The 16,088-nt window shown below is 30.9% G+C and overlaps 1 long non-coding RNA gene across 5 annotated transcripts; it reads left to right on the top strand.

Moving 5' to 3' along the window:
* Nucleotides 1-11,749: 11,749 nt before the first annotated feature.
* LOC121864563 lies at nucleotides 11,750-16,054 on the top strand. 5 transcript variants are annotated; one of them, XR_006088604.1, is made up of 4 exons: nucleotides 11,750-12,576; nucleotides 12,912-12,972; nucleotides 14,977-15,103; nucleotides 15,267-16,054. It is a non-coding gene; the product is annotated as an uncharacterized LOC121864563 (long non-coding RNA). The 5 variants fall into 5 exon arrangements; XR_006088603.1 differs by lacking the exon at nucleotides 14,977-15,103; XR_006088606.1 differs by lacking the exons at nucleotides 14,977-15,103; nucleotides 15,267-16,054 and adding an exon at nucleotides 13,688-13,730.
* Nucleotides 16,055-16,088: the final 34 nt, after the last annotated feature.

Raw genomic sequence — 16,088 nt, 5'->3', positions numbered from 1 at the left:
GTAGTTACGTATCACAGGGGTGGGTTGGGTTGGGTTGCTTGCTGGGCTAGTTGGGGTGGGTGTGGGGGTGGGGTGGGTAAGGGGTTTTCTATTTTTTCAAATTTTTCCGTTTTTTTCGATTTTTTTTCTGAATTTTTACCGATTTTTAAGATTTTTCCGATGTATTGGTACGGCAGTAGGGGGGGGGTTCGGGGGTTGGGGAGGGGGGCTAGGTTAGGTTAGGTTAGGTTAAATTTTTCCTATTTTTCAATTTTTTTCCGTTTTTTTCGATTTTTTCGATTTTTTTAAGATTGTCTGATGTAGTTTGGGTATGAGTAGGGGGCAGGGGGAAACAGGTAGGGGGGGGAGGGCGGCAAGGTGAGGTTAGGTTAGGTTAGGTTAGGTTGGCTGTTTAGGATTAGGTTAGGGTTAGGTGAGGTTGGGTTAGGAAGTTAGTTAGGTTAGGTTGTACAGGTTAGGTTGGTTAGGTTTTTCTATTTTTTTACTTTTTTCGATTTTTTCAAGAATTTTTTCCCATTTTTTAAAGATTTTCCATGGATTGGTACGCAGAAAGGCAGGGGATGCCTGGGTGGGGGGGGCAAGGTGGAGGTTAGGTTAGGTTAGGTTAGGTTTAGGGTTAGGTTGGGTTAGGGTTTCGCTATTTTTCAATTTTTCCGTTTTTTACAGATTTTGATGATGGATTGGTACCAGTAGGGGGTGGTGGGGTGCCTGGCTGGGAGGGGGAGGGGGGAAGGAGGTTAAAGCAGGGGTTAGGTTAGGTTGGGTTAGGTTAGCAGTTAGGGTGACTAGGTTGGGTTAGGTTTTCCTATTTTTCTATTTTTTACCTTTTTTTTTTCGAATTTTTTCGAATTTTTTCCGTTTTTTAAAGATTTTTCCTGATGGATTGGTAATGCAGTAGGGGGGCAGGGGGTTCCTGGGTTGGGGGGGGAGGGGGCGAGGTTAGGTTAGGTTGTTAGGTTAGTTAAGTTAGGTTAGGTTAGGTTAGGTTTGGGTTAGGCTAGGTTAGTTAGGTTGCTAGGCTGGGTTAGGTTTTCCAATTTTTCTATTTTTTTACCTTTTTTCTGATTTTTTCGAATTTTTCCAGTTTTTAAAGATTTTTCCGATGGATTGGCACGCAGTAGGGGGCAGGGGTTCTTGGGTGGGGGGGAAAGGAGGTTAGGTTAGGTTGTTGGGGTTGGGTTAGGGTTAGGTTAGGTTAGGTGACGTTAGGTTGGGTTAGGTTTTCCTATTTTTTCTATTTTTTTTCGTTTTTGAAAGATTTTTTATTGATGGATTATACGCAGTAGGGGGCAGGGGGTTCCTGGTGGGGGGAGGGGGGGGGCGAGGTTAGGTTAGGGTTAGGTTAGGTTAGGTTAGCCTTCCTATTTTTCATTTTTACCTTTTTTTCGATTTTTTTTCGAATTTTTTCTGTTTTTTAAAGATTTTTCCGATTGATTGGTACGCAGTAGGGGGCAGGGGGTGCCTCGGTGGGGGGAGGGGAGGAGGTTAGGTTAGGTTAGGTTGTGGGTTAGGTTGGGTTAGGTTAGGTTTTGCTATTTTTTCAAATTTTTCTGGTTTTTAAAAGATTTTTCCTGATGAATGGTGCCTGGTAGGGGGCAGGTGTCTTGGGTGGGGGGAGGGGGCGAGGTTAGTTAGGGTTAGGGTTAGGTTGGCTAGGTTAGGGTTAGGTTAGGTAGACGTTAGGGTTGGGTTAGGTTGCAGTTAGGTGACGTTAGGTTGCTAGGGCTTTTCCTATTTTTTCTATTTTTTCGTTTTTAAAGATTTTACGATGGGATTAGTACTTGCAGGGGGCAGGGGTTCCCTGGGTGGGGAGGGGGGGACGAGGTTAGGTTAGGTTAGGTTAGGTTAGGTTGGGTTAGGTTAGGTTAGGTTAGTGACGTTAGGTTGGGCCAGGGTTTTCCTATTTTTTCTATTTTTTTTACCTTTTTTTCGATTTTTTTTCGAATTTTTCCGTTTTTAAAAGATTTTTCCGATGATTGGTACGCAGTAGGGGGCAGGGGCAGGGGTGGGTTGGGGTTAGGTTAGGTTAGGTTAGGTTAGGTTAGGTTAGGTTAGGTTAGGTTTTCTCCTATTTTTTCATTTTTTTAATTTTTTTTTGAATTTTTTTCATTTTTTCCGTTTTTAAAGATTTTTCCGATGGATTTGCAAATGCAGTAGGGGGCAGGGGGTGCCTCGGTGAGGGGGAGGGCAAGGTGAGGTTAGTTAGGTTAGGGTTAGGCCAGGTTGGGTTAGTTTGCTATTTTTTTCAAATTTTTCCTGTTTTTTAAAGATTTTTCCGATGGATTAAGGATGCGTAGGGGGCAGGGGAATTCTTGGGTAGGGGGCGGAGGTTAGGTTAAAGGTTAGGTTAGGGTTGGCTAGGTTAGGTTAGTTAGTGACGTTAGGTTGCTAGGTTTTCCTATTTTTCTATTTTTACCTTTTTTTTCGAATTTTTCGAATTTTTCCGTTTTAACGATTTTTCCGATGGATTGGTATAGAGTAGGGGAAGGGGGTCCCAAAGGGGGAGGGGGCAAGGAGATTGCTTAGGTTAGGTTAGGTTAGAAAATTTTGAAAATTTAAAATTTTGGTATTTTTTCAAAAATTTTTTGGGATAGTAAATTTCGTTAATTTTGAAAATTTTTGATTTTTGAAAATTTTTGGAAAATTTTGAAAATTTCTGAAATTTTGGAAAATTTCTGAAATTTTGAAAATTTTGAAAATTTTCGAAAATTTTTGGAAATTTTCGAAAATTTCGAAAAAATTTTGGAAAAATTTTGGAAAATTTCTGAAAATTTTTGAAAATTTTGAAAATTTTGAATTTTTGAAATCTTTCTGAAAATTTTTGAAAATTTTGAAAATTCTGGAAAATTTTTGACTTGAAAATTTTTGAAAATTTTTAAAATTTTTGAAAATTTTTGAAATTTGGGAAAATTTTTTGAAAAATTTTGGAAAATTTTCTGAAAATTTTTGAAATTTTTGAAAAATTTTGGAAAATTTTCTGAAAATTCTTGAAAATTTCGAGAAATTTTTGAAATTTTCTGAAAATTTTTGAAAATTTTTGAAAATTCCAGAAATTTTCGAAAATTTTGGAAAAATTTTTGGAAAAATTTTGAAAATTTGGAAAATTTTGAAATTTTTTGGAAATTTTCTGAAAATTTTATGAAAATTTTGAAAATTTCTGAAAATTTTGGAAAATTTTTGAAAATTTCGGAAAACAGTAAAATGGAAATTTTGAAAATTTTGAAAATTTTCTGAAAATTTCCAGTAATTCTTGGAAATTCTTGGAAATTTCTGAAAATTTTGGGAAAATTTTTGAAAGAATTTGGAAAATTTTGAAAATTTGGAAAATTTTTGAAATTTTGGAAAATTTTCGAGTAAATTTTAGATAATTTTTGGAAATTTTCTGAAAATTTTGAATTGAGTAAAATTTCGAAAATTTGAAAATTCTTTGGGGAATTTCTCTGAAAAATTTCTGAGTAAATTCTGAAATTTTCTGAAAATTTCTGAAAATTCTTGAAAATTTTTTGAAAATTTTGGAGAAATTTTTCGAAAATTTCGAAAATTAGAAAATTTTTGAAAATTTTGAAAATTTTGGGAAATTTTCTGAAAATTTTGGAAAATTCTTGGAAAAATTCTTGGAAATTTTCGAATTTGGGGAAAATTTCTGAAAATTTTGGAAAATTTATTAATTTTTTGGGAAATTTTGGCAAACTTGGAAAATTTTTGAAAATTTTCGAGAAATTCTGAAAATTCTTTCGAGATTCTTTCAGAAAATTTTCTGAAATTTCTGAAATTTTTCAGAAAATTTCTGAAAATTTTGAAAATTTTGAAAATTTTCGAGAATTTTCGAGAAAATTTTTGGAAATTTCTGAAAATTTCTGAAATTTTGAAATTTTTTGAAAATTTGAAAAATTTTGGAAATTTGGGAAAATTTTTGGGAAATTTCTGAAAATTCTGGGAAATTTTAGAAAATTTTAGAAATTTTTGAAAATTTTAGAATTTTCTGAAAATTTTTGGAAATTTTCAGAAAATTTTCATGGAAATTTTAGAAAATTTTCCCAAATTTTGGAAAATTTTTTGTACCCAGATAATTCTTGGAAATTTCGAAAATTTTTGGAAATTTTTTAGAAAATTTTTAGGCAATTCTGAAAATTTTTGGAAAAATTCTGGAGGTAATTTTGAGGAAATTTTGAAATTTCAAAAATTTTGGAAAATTTTTGGAAATTTGGGAAATTTTGGAAATTTTGAAAATTTTTGAAAAATTTCTGAAAATTTGGGAAAAATTTTTAAAATTTTTGAAAATTTTTGAAAATTTTCGAAAATTTAGAAAATTTTTAAAAAATTTCTGAAAAATTTTGGAAATTTTTGAAAATTTTGAAATTTCGGAAAATTTTTGGAAAATTTCTGAAAATTTGTACTTAGAAATTTTCTGAATTTGGAAACTTTTTCAGAGAAATTTTGGAAAATTTTCTGGAAAAATTTTCTGAAAATTTTGGGAAAATTTTCTGAAAATTTGGGAAAATTTTTGAAAATTTTGGAGAAAATTTTTGAAAATTTCGAAAAATTTTGGAAAAATTTTGAAAATTTGGGAATTCTAAAATTTTTGTAAAAATTTCGAAAATTTTGGAAATTCTGAAATTTTCTTGAAAAATTTTGAAAAATTCGAGAAATTTCTGAAAATTTCGAGAAAATTTTTGGAAAATTTTTTGAAAATTTTTAAAATTTTCAGGTGAAAATTTTCGGAAAATTTTCGATAAATCTGTAAATTTTGGAAAATTTCCGAGAAACTGGGAAAATTTCTGAAAATTTCTGAAACTTTTGGAAAATTTCAAAATTTTTTGAAAAACTTTGGAAATTTTGGAAAATCTCGGAAAATTCTCGAAAATTTTGTAAAAATTTTTAAAAATTTGGGAAAATTTTGGGAAAATTTGAGAAAATCTAGGAAATTCTGAAAAATCTAGGGAATTTTTTGAATTCGGAAATTTCGAAAATCTAGGAATTTTTTGAAAATTTAGGAAATTTTTGGAAATCTGGGAAATTTTTTAAATTTTCGTTAAATTTTTGGAAATTTCTCAGATTTTCCAAAATTCCCTAGATTTTCCAAAAAATTCTCAGATTTTTCAGAAATTTCCTAGATTTTCCAAAAATTTCGACAGATTTTTTCAAAAATTTTCCCAGATTTTTCCAAAAATTCTTGGAAAATTTTAAATTTTCTGAATTTTTGTAAATTTTTGAAATTTTTGGTAATTTGGAAAATTTGAAATTTTGAAAATTTTGAAATTTTTAGAAATTTTGGAAAATTTCGAAAATTTTGAAAATTTTGGAAAATTTGGGAAATTTAGAAATTTCAGAAAATTTGGGGAAAATTTCGAAAATTTGGGGAAAATTTTTGGAAAATTTGGAAATTTGGGGAAAAATTTCGAATTTTTGACTGAAAAATTTGGAATTCAGAAAATTTGGGGAAAAATTTGAAATTTTAAAATTTTGAGAATTTAAAATTTCGAAATTTTGGGAAAATTTTGAAAATCGGAAAATTTTCGAAAATTTCGAAAATTTTGAAATTTTTGGAAAATTTTCGAAATTTCTGGAAATCTTGAGGAAATTTTTGAAAATTTCGAAAATTTTGAAAATTCTTGGAAAATTTCGAAAATTTGGGAAAATTTTCGAAAATTCCTGAAATTTTAAAATTTCCGAAATTTTTGAAAAATTTTGAAATTTTTGGAAAATTTTTGAAAATTTGGGAAAAATTTGAGAATTTGGAAAATTTTTGAAAATTTTGGAAAATTTTCTGAAAATTTGGAAAAATTTTCAGAAAATATTACTGAGAATTTCGAATTTTGGAAAATTTGAAAATTTGGGAAAATTTTTGAAAATTTTGAAGAATTTCGAAATTTTTGAAAATTTTCGAAATTTTGAAAATTTTCGAAATTTTTGAAAATTTTTTTCGAAAATTTGGGAAAAATTTTAAAATTTGGTACTGAAAATTTTGAAATTTTTGGAAATTTTCTGGAAAATTTTAAAATTTTGAATTTTTGGAAAATTTTCGAAATTTTATGAAACTTCAGAAATTTCTGAAAATTTTTGGAAACCTTGAAAATTTGGAAATTGAAAATTCTCGAGAATTTTAGAAAATTTTGGAAATTGAAAAATTTAGAAAATTTTTTAATAAATTTTGAAAATTTCGTAAGAAAATTTTAAAATTTGGAAAATTGAGAAAATTTTTTTGAATTTTCTGAAATTTTAAAATTTTGAAAATTTTGAAATTGAATCTATAATTTTTTAAAAATTTCGGAAAAAATTTTAATAGAAGAAGAACTCGAAAATTTGGGAAATTTATCCTGGAAAATTTTTGGAAAATTTGAAAATCGGGTAACTTAAAATTTGGGAAAATTTTTCGAATTTTGGAAATGGTAACTTGGGAAAATTTCGAAATTTGGGAAAATTATTTGAGAAATTTTGAAAAATTTTTGGAAATTTGAAAATTTTTTGAATTTTGGAAATTTTTGGAAATTTTTGAAATTTTGAAATTTGAAAATTTCGGGAAATTTTTGAAAATTTTAGACAGAAAAATTAAAATCTCGAAAATGTTTGGAAATTTCGAATTTTTTGAGAAATTTTTCGAAAATTTGAAAATTTTCTGAAACTTGAAAATTTTCAAAATGAAAAATTTCTGGAAAATTTGGGAAAATTTTTATAAATTTGGGAAAATTTTCGAAATTTGGGAAATTTCGAGTTTTGGAAAATTTGAAATTAAAAATTTTGGAAATTTTAAATTTTGAAATTTTTGAAAATCTTTCGAAATTTTGAAAAATTTCTAGTAATTTCTTAAGAATTTTTGAAATTTGGAAAATTTTCGGAAAATTTAGAAATTTAGAAAAATTTTCGAAAATTTGAAAATTCGGAAAATTTTGGAAATTTTTTTGAGAAATTTGAAAATTTTCGGAAAATTTGGGAAAATTTGGAAACTGGTAATTGAAAATTTTTGAAATTTTGGAAAATTTTTGGAAATTTTCTGAAATTTGGGGAAATTTTGAGAATTTGTGGAAATTTTGGAAAAATTTCGAATTTCGAAAATTTTCGGAAATTTTGAAAATTTCGAAAATTTGAAAATGTTTGGAAATTCGAAAATTTTGGAAATTTTTGGAAAAATTGGAAAACTTTCGAAAATTTGGGGAAAAATTGAAAATTTGGGGAAAATTTCTGAAAAATTTGGGGAAAATTTCGAAAATTTGAAAAATTTCGAAAAATTTTGAAAATTTTGAAATGGAAAAATTTTAAAATTTTAAAATTTTAGAAATTTTGAAATTTTCTGAAAATTTTGGAAATTTCTGAAAATTTTTGGAAAAATTTTAAAAATTTCGAAAATTTGGGAAAATTTTTGGAAATTTTGGAAAATTTGGGGAAAATTTTTGAAAAATTTGGGAAAATTTTAGAAATTTTGAGAAAATTTTTGAAAATTTTGAAAATTTTCGAAAATTTTGTAAAATTTTGAAATTTTTGAAATTTTCTGAATTTTGGAATTTTGGAAAATTTTTGAAAATTTTGAAAATTTTAAATTTTCTGAAAATTTTTGGGAAATTTTGAAATTTTTGGAAATTTTCGAAATTTCGGAAATTTTGAAAAAATTTTTGGAAAATTTTGAAAATTTGAAAATTTTCGAAAATTTGGGGAATTTCTGAAAATTTGGGAAAATTTCGGAAAATTTGGGAATATACTCTGAAAATTTGGGAAAATTTTGAAAATTTTTGAAAATTTTGGAAAATTTTGAAAATTTTGGGAAATTTTGGAAAATTTTGAAAAATTTCGAAAATTTTGAAATTTTTGGAAATTTTCGAAAATTTTGGGAAATTTTGAAAATTTTTGGGAAAATTTTGGAAATCTTTTGAAAATTTTCTGAAATTTTTGGGAAATTTTAAAATTTTCGGAAAATTTGAAAATTTGGAAAATTTTTTGAAAATTTGGGAAAAATTTCGAAAATTTGGGAAAAATTTCGAAAATTTGGGAAAATTTTCGAAAATTTGAAAATTTCTGAAAATTTTGAAAATTTTTTGAAAAATTTGGAAAAATTTTGGAAAATTTTGGAAAATTTTAGAAATTTTTTGGAAATTTTCTGAAAATTTTTGAATTTTTGAAAATTTTCGGAAATTTGGGAATTTGGGGAAAATTTTGAAAATTTGGAAATTCGAATTTAAAATTCTTTTCAGAAATTTGACTTGGAAAATTTTGAAATTTTCGAAAATTTTTGGGAAATTTTGGAAAATTTTCGAAAATTTTGTAAAATTTTGGATAATTTGGGAAAATTTGGGAAAAATTCATGAAAATCTAGGAAATTTCTGAAATATCTAGGGAATTTTTGGAAAATCTGGGGACATTTCTGAAAAATCTAGGGAAATTTTTGGAAAATTAGGAAATTTTTGGAAAATCTAGAAATTTTGAAAATTTTGAAATTTTGGAAATTTTTTGAAAATTTCGTTAAATTTTGGAAAATTTTTTGAAAATTTCTGAAAATTTTTGGAAAATTTTGGAAAAATTTCTGAAAATTTCTGAAAATTTTTGCAAAATTTTGGAAAATTTTTGAGAATTTTCTGACAATTTTCTGAAAATTATGGAAAATTTTGGAAAAATTTCTGAAAATTTTTAAAATTTTGGAAAATTTTTGGAAAATTTGTGAAATTTATTGATATTTTTAGAAATTTTCTGAAATTTTTTGAAAATTTTGAAAAATTTGAAATTTTGGAAAATTTTTGGAAAATTTCTGAAAATTTTTCTGAAAATTTTTAAAAACACTCAATTTTGAATGAAAACAGCTCAAAAACACTGCTTATAGTTAGTTTTACTTCTGTCACGGAAAGCAGTGGATTTTAGTTCATTCTATTTTTTCACGGAAAACGCTTGTGTTTACTCAAAAACAGTGTATTTCAGTAAGTTTTACTTCTCACGGAAAATGCTTTTTTTTTCTCCTAAAGAGGCTGATTTTAGTTAGTTTTAGTTCTTCTAGTGAAAACACTCAATTTTGAATAATAACCGTGGAATTCGATATTTTTCTTTATTTCACAAAACAGTGCATTTTCGTTCATATTATTTTTTCACGATAACAGTGTATTTTAGTTCAGATGTTTTTCCACGGAAATCGCACGTTTTCTGTTCAAACACAATGCTTTTAGTTAATTTTACTTCTTGTACTGGAAACACTCAGTTTTTATTCAAAAGTGTATTTTAGTAAGTTTTACTTCAGTCACGGAAAACGCTGTTTTTTGTTAGTTTTTCTTCTAGTGAAAGCACTCAATTTTGAATGAAAACAGTGGAATTCGTTAGTTTTACTTATTTTCATGGAATACGCTTGTTTTCTGCTCAAACACACTGCTTATAGTAAGTTTTACTTCTTGTACTCGAAACACTCAGTTTTTACTAAAAAACTGAATTTCAGTAAGTTTTACTTCTGTTACAGAAACCATTTTTCTGAGAAAAAAGTTTTACTTCTTCTAGGGAAAACACTTAATTTTGAATGAAAACAGTTAGTTTTACTTCTTGTAGTGGAAAACATCAATTTTTACTAAAAAAACAGTGTTCTTTAAGTTTACTTTCATGGAAAACGCTTTTTTTTTCTCCTAAGAAGGCTGTTTTTACTTAGTTTTAGTTCTTCTAGTGAAAACACTCAATTTTGAATAATAACAGTGGAATTCGTTAGTTTTACTTTTTTCTCGGGATACGCTTGTTTTCTGCACAAAACAGTGCATTTTCGTTCATATTATTTTTTCAGGATAAACGTTTGTTTTCTGCTCATAACAGTGTATTTTAGTACACTGATGTTTTTTCACGGAAAACGCACGTTTTCTGTTCAAACACACTGCTTTTAGTTAATTTTACTTCTTGTACTCAAAAACAGTGAAGTTCAGTAAGTTTTACTTCTGTCACGGAAAAACCCTTTTCTGAGAAAAAGCTCTTTTTTAGTTAGTTTTACTTCTTCTAGGGAAAACACTCAATTTTCAATGAAAACAGTGGAATTCGTTAGTTTTACTTCTTGTAGTGAAATCAATTTTTTCTAAAAAACAGTCTATTATAGTACGTTTTACTTCTTTCACGGAAAATGCTTTTTTTTCTCCTAAAAATGCTGTATATAGTTAGATTTACTTCTTCAAGTGAAAACACTCCATTTTGGAAGAAAACAGGGGAATTTGTTAGTTTTACTTCTTTTCACGGAATACACTTTTTTCTGTACAAAGCAGTTCGATTGCGGAATAATTAGTGGTTGTAATGATGCTTGGAATATTTTAATGAAATTTTTCATTATTTATTTAGTACTCGCAAACTATTGGATTCTCAGGTGATTGGGTGGTGTTGTTATGTTTTTCTGGATGTACTTAATTACTGAAATTAATCCCACCACATTTCAAGTCTGAGAGAAAATCATATTTGGTGAAAAACGCATAAGGGTCCCCTTACGCTGCTTTTTTCCAGGTCGAGACAAAACGATAAATGCGATTTTGTTCAAAATCACAGTATAGGTAATTCTGAAGATGCGATTCCGTCCATAATCGAAAGTTCGATTATGAATAATTAGTGGTCGTAATGATGCTTGGAATATTTTAATGAAATTTTTCAATATATATATATATATATATATATATATATATATATATATATATATATATATATATATATATAATTACATATATATATATACAGTATATATATATATATAATATATATATATATATATATATATATATATATATATATATATATATATATATATATATATATATATATATATAATGTATATATATATATGTATATATATATATATATAATGTATATATATATATATATATATATATATATATATATATATATATATATATGTATATATATAATGTATATATATGTATATATATATATATACATATAAGAATGAGTATGCACCCATTTTAATGCATGTTAACGGCCAGGGGCCATAAGAATGAGTGGCGCAATAGCCTTAATGGGCGTATTAACGCGCAAGCAGGAGGCCATAAAAATGAGTGGCGGTAATCGCCACGGCTATTAACGGCGGCAGGAGGCAATAAGAATGAGTGGGCGTTATCGCCACGGGCGATAACGGTGCAGGGGCCATAGAATGAGTGCGCAACGCTTTCTTACGGGCTTATTAACTGCGGCAGGCCATAAGAATGAGTGGCGGCACCTTTCACGGCGATTAACGGCGCAGGGGGCCATAAGCAGTGGCGGCAACGCCACGCGGCTATTAAGCGCAGGGGGCCATAAGAATGAGTAGCGCAACTCACCACGGCGATTAACGGCGCAGGGGCCATAAGAATGAGGGCGTAACGCTAAGGGCGATTAACGGCAGGGGGCCATAAGAATGAGAGTGGCGTACCACGGCTTATTAACCGCGGCAGGAGGCCATAAGAATGAAGGGCGCAACGCTTACGGGCATTAACGGCGCAGGGGGGCTAAGAATGAGTGGCGGCAACGCCTTTAAGGCCATTAACGCGGCAGGGGGCCATAAGAATGAGTGGCGGCAATCGCCGTTTAGCGATTAACGCGTGCAGGGAGGCCATAAGAATGAGTGGCGCAACGCCCACGGGCGATTAACGGCGCAGGGAGGCCATAAGAATGAGTGGCGCAATCGCCTTACAGGCGATTCAACGGCAGGGAGGGGCCATAAGAATGAGTGGCGGTAACGCCTTCACGGCGATTACCGGCGCAGGGAGGCCATAAGAATGAGTGGCTGACAATAAAACCTGGCGGTGCGGCAGGGAGGCAAGTATGCTTTGCTTGTAGGTTTTAAAAAGCCTTTATAGATACAGGGTATTCTTAAATATGTAGACCATCTTTACGATACGAAGAAGTTAGTTTTCACGTTGTCAAAATATTGATTTTTCCAAAAATAAGCTTGACCTAAATCCCTTAGTCTCCAGCATTTGTAAGAAAGTAGTTTAAATTTCATACTAAGGTACTTTACACGATTTTAAATCTTGGTAATTGTGTTAATATGAGGGCAACTGGTGAACTCTTTTAATGCTGGCTGACTGGCTTTTCCTCTAGTCTTCCTACGCTGCCAGACATACCATGCAATGCCTGCCTCGGCCCCAGCTTGCTGGCACGGAGGGGTTCGAGACACTTGCAATATCACTTCCCGTCGGCCACCTCGCGCTCGGTGCGAGTGTATATACGTTTTAAAAATACAATACTGGAAAAGGCAGGAACTGTACCAACAAATGGGGTATTTTTAGGGGGGAGGGGGTTCAGTTCAACTTAAATATAGTATTTTGCCAGTAATTTTGTGCTAAATTAATGCTGTACTGTATAATAGGTAAATGATTAAATTTGAACAGTAACTATTGTGTACCGATCATAGTTAATGTTAGTGATCAAATATTACAGGTTATACCTACTAATTGTGCTGTGAGGGTTGTTCTCTGAATTGTTGTTATACAAGTTGATTTGTTCTGATATAAGTGGATATTTGGACTTGATATAAGTATAATTTGTCTATAAAGGTTGACGGTTTAATGACTTATTTCAGATTTGAGTGGGAGGTGGATGACCTTTGTAGGGTATTTGACCTTGGCTGAAGCCTTTATATACAATATACAGGTGAGCATAAATTAAATTTACCATAGTTAAAAAGAAATAGTTTTATTGGTGAATACTGTGAGGTTCCCTCTGCTTTTAAGCCATTATTTACATCTTCGTCCAATTTGCCGTAAGTTTGTGATAATTTTGTTTGTTTTTCAGTAATATTAGGAACGTAATGTTTGTGCTTAGTAGACTACTGCTCGTCTCAGACTTGCTAGCTAGTCACCTACGCCTACGGCGCATTAGACGAAGGGTAATTTGCGATACATTTTTGGGGAAAAAAGAAAGTCTTGTACAAGGGTAAATTTTAATAATTTTTCTATAAATGTTGACGTTTTTATTTTTTATTTCAGAAGTGTGTGGGAGGTGGAAGAGCATTCTTGGCTATTTGACATTGGCTGAAGTCTTATAAAGGTGAGCATAACTATTGTTGTACAATGTTCCTGACTTGCATAACCTGTTGGAAGAGAATTATGAGCAAAATTTGTTGTATTCATAAGTTTCAAGAATGGATATTTAATTATTATAGAAAGAGTGGCTCATGTAAGGTTAGATTTTATACTACTACTGTGGTAAGGCTACATGAATAGTAGTTTAGGCAAAGTAATTATATCTAATGTAGAAGCCAAAGTGTGTGTGGTTTAATATGTTACGATGTATTACAGTGTAGAAGAAGAAGAAGAAGAAGAAGAAGAAGAAGAAGAGAAGGAAGAAGAAGAAGAAGAAGAAGAAGAAGAAGAAGAAGAAGAAGAAGAAGAAGAAGAAGAAGAGAAGAAGAAGAAGAAGAAGAAGGAGGAGGAGGAGGAGGAAGAAGAAGAAGAAGAAGAAGAAGAAGAAGAAGAAGAAGAAGAAGAAGAAGAAGAAGAAGAAGAAGAAGAAGAAGAAGAAGAAGAAGAAGAAGAAGAAGAAGAAGAAGAAGAAGGAAGAAGAAGAAGAAGAAGAAGAAGAAGAAGAAGAAGAAGAAAGAAGAAGAAGAAGAAGAAGAAGGAGAAGAAGAAGGAGAAGGAGGAGGAGGAAGAAGAAGAAGAAGAAGAAGAAGAAAGAAGAAGAAGAAGAAGAAGAAGAAGAAGAAGAAGAAGAAGAGAAGAAGAGAAGAAGAAGAAGGAAGAAGAAGAAGAAGAAGAAGAAGAGAAGAAGAAGAAGAAGAAGAAGAAGAAGAAGAAGAAGAAGAAGAAGAAGAAGGAGGAAGAAGAGGAAGAAGAAGAAGAAGAAGAAGGAGAGGAGAGGAGAAGAAGAAGAAGAAGAAGAAGAAGAAGAAGAAGAGAAGAAGAAGAAGAAGAGGAGGAGGAGGAGGAGGAAGAAGAAGAAGAAGAAGAAAAGAAGAAGAAGAAGAAGAAGAAGAAGAAGAAGAAGAAGAAGAAGAAGAAGAGAAGAAAGAGGAAGAAGAAGAAGAAGAAGAAGAAGAAGAAGAAAGAAGAAGAAGAAGAAGAAGAAGAAGAAGAAGAAGAAGAAGAAGAGAAGAGAAGAAGAAGAAGAAGAAGAAGAAGAAGAAGAAGAAGAAGAAGAAGAAGAGAAGAAGAAGAAGAAGAAGAAGAAGAAGAAGAAGAAGAAGAAGAAGAAGAAGAAGAAGAAGAAGAAGAAGAAGAAAGAAGAAGAAGAAGAAGAAGAAGAAGAAGAAGAAGAAGAGAAGAAGAAGAAGAAGAAGAAGAAGAAGAAGAAGAAGAAGAAGAAGGAAGAAGACCCTACACAACTCCTGGCCCACTGTCTTTCTTTTTCACAGAAGAAGAAGCCCCTACACACAACTCTAAATTACTAACTTTGTAGTAGTCATATTAAACTAGTTGTCAAATTTTTCTACTTCGGCCGTGGAAAGTGGTTGGTCACGGCCAAACTATTTGGCCGAATTTTGTGTTAATACCTCATCTAGTGGATTTTGAAGACATGTCTAACAGATTTTCAAATTTCTCAATTGAAAGGTGACTGTCCTTACTAGTTACTGCCTTAGTTGTTAGTTCTCATATTTGAGTTGTTCAGACTGAACGTGTCCAGCATATGGGTTAAGCTTTATAGCAGTGGTTCTCAACCTTGTTTGCCTCATGCACTCTTTTCACCATATGTCAGAATGTCATTCCCCCCTCCTTTCCAAGATTGTCTGCCTCAAAAAGTGCATTCCAAATAATATGCATATAATACTGAAAATCCTTTATTATTTCCATATTAGTATCAGTTTTCCCCCGTCTCTGAAAACCTGAGGGGGGAAATTCCCCCTGGTTGAGAACCCCTGCTTTATAGTTTACAAAGCCATCTGAGTTACTTTCTGAAATTCTGATTGATAGTTTTCAAAATGATTAGTTTTTGCAAAGTGTCTTACGACAGTGGTAGAAAATATAACAAATTATGGGAAGAAAAATTCGTCTGTGTTAGTATAGCCAGTGATGGAAGTGAAAATGCTCCAGTTCCAAGGAAAATGTTGCAGAGATTTGAAAGTAACACCACACATGGTGGAGCTATTTAACTCTGCAATCACGTACGAGAAGGAAGAACCAGGGGACGGTGACGAACTGGACTCCACCATTATCATGCTCCACCACCATTTGAGTTTACGGTAAATCTTCACTGTAGATTATAGATATTATGTTTATGTAATTATTGGGCTCTGAATTATAAGTGAAAATTTTGTTTGATTGCGACATTTTAAGTGCATATTGTGGGGGAGATTTTTATTTTGTGTGGATTGCAAAATATCTTTGTGCTTTCCATCCAAAAAGATTTGGCCGTGAAGCTTGTCGTACATGTGGCAACCCTGTTCCTATACGGTATGTGTTAATTGTGGTTAATTTCATGTTCACGAAGATTTAATGTTAAATATTTTAAGTGTTTATTCGGACGTACTTCACAAGATTTGGTATATATTTTGGCTATAGAGACGTACTGTAGATGTGTGTTCTTATTTTATTGCATTACAGTTGTACAAAGACTACATTACTTAATTTTTAGTTACAATATTATTCATTCGAGGACCGTGAAGACGAGTACACAAGACTGTTAGTTTCCGTTAACGGAACTGTTGTTGCACAAAATCGGAAACATTCTGCTATAACTTAAAGTAGGCCTACAGTACTGTAGCTGTCGTTGTGGTTTTAGTTTTGTTTAAGGATTTGTTCACCTTTAAAAAAAAAAATAGAGTAATTGTTAACTTACTTTGAAATAATTACATATTTAAAGTATGCTTTGCTTGTAGGTTTTAAAAAGCCTTTATAGATACAGGGTATTCTTAAATATGTAGACCATCTTTACGATACGAAGAAGTTAGTTTTCACGTTGTCAAAATATTGATTTTTCCAAAAATAAGCTTGACCTAAATCCCTTAGTCTCCAGCATTTGTAAGAAAGTAGTTTAAATTTCATACTAAGGTACTTTACACGATTTTAAATCTTGGTAATTGTGTTAATATGAGGGCAACTGGTGAACTCTTTTAATGCTGGCTGACTGGCTTTTCCTCTAGTCTTCCTACGCTGCCAGACATACCATGCAATGCCTGCCTCGGCCCCAGCTTGCTGGCAGGAGGGGTTCGAGACACTTGCAATATC

Source organism: Homarus americanus, unplaced genomic scaffold, assembly GCF_018991925.1.
Source record: "Homarus americanus isolate GMGI-L3 unplaced genomic scaffold, GMGI_Hamer_2.0 scaffold26393, whole genome shotgun sequence".
NCBI lineage: Eukaryota > Metazoa > Arthropoda > Malacostraca > Decapoda > Nephropidae > Homarus > Homarus americanus.
Note: the sequence above shows the minus strand (reverse complement) of the source record. Positions and strands in the feature narration are given on the sequence as shown.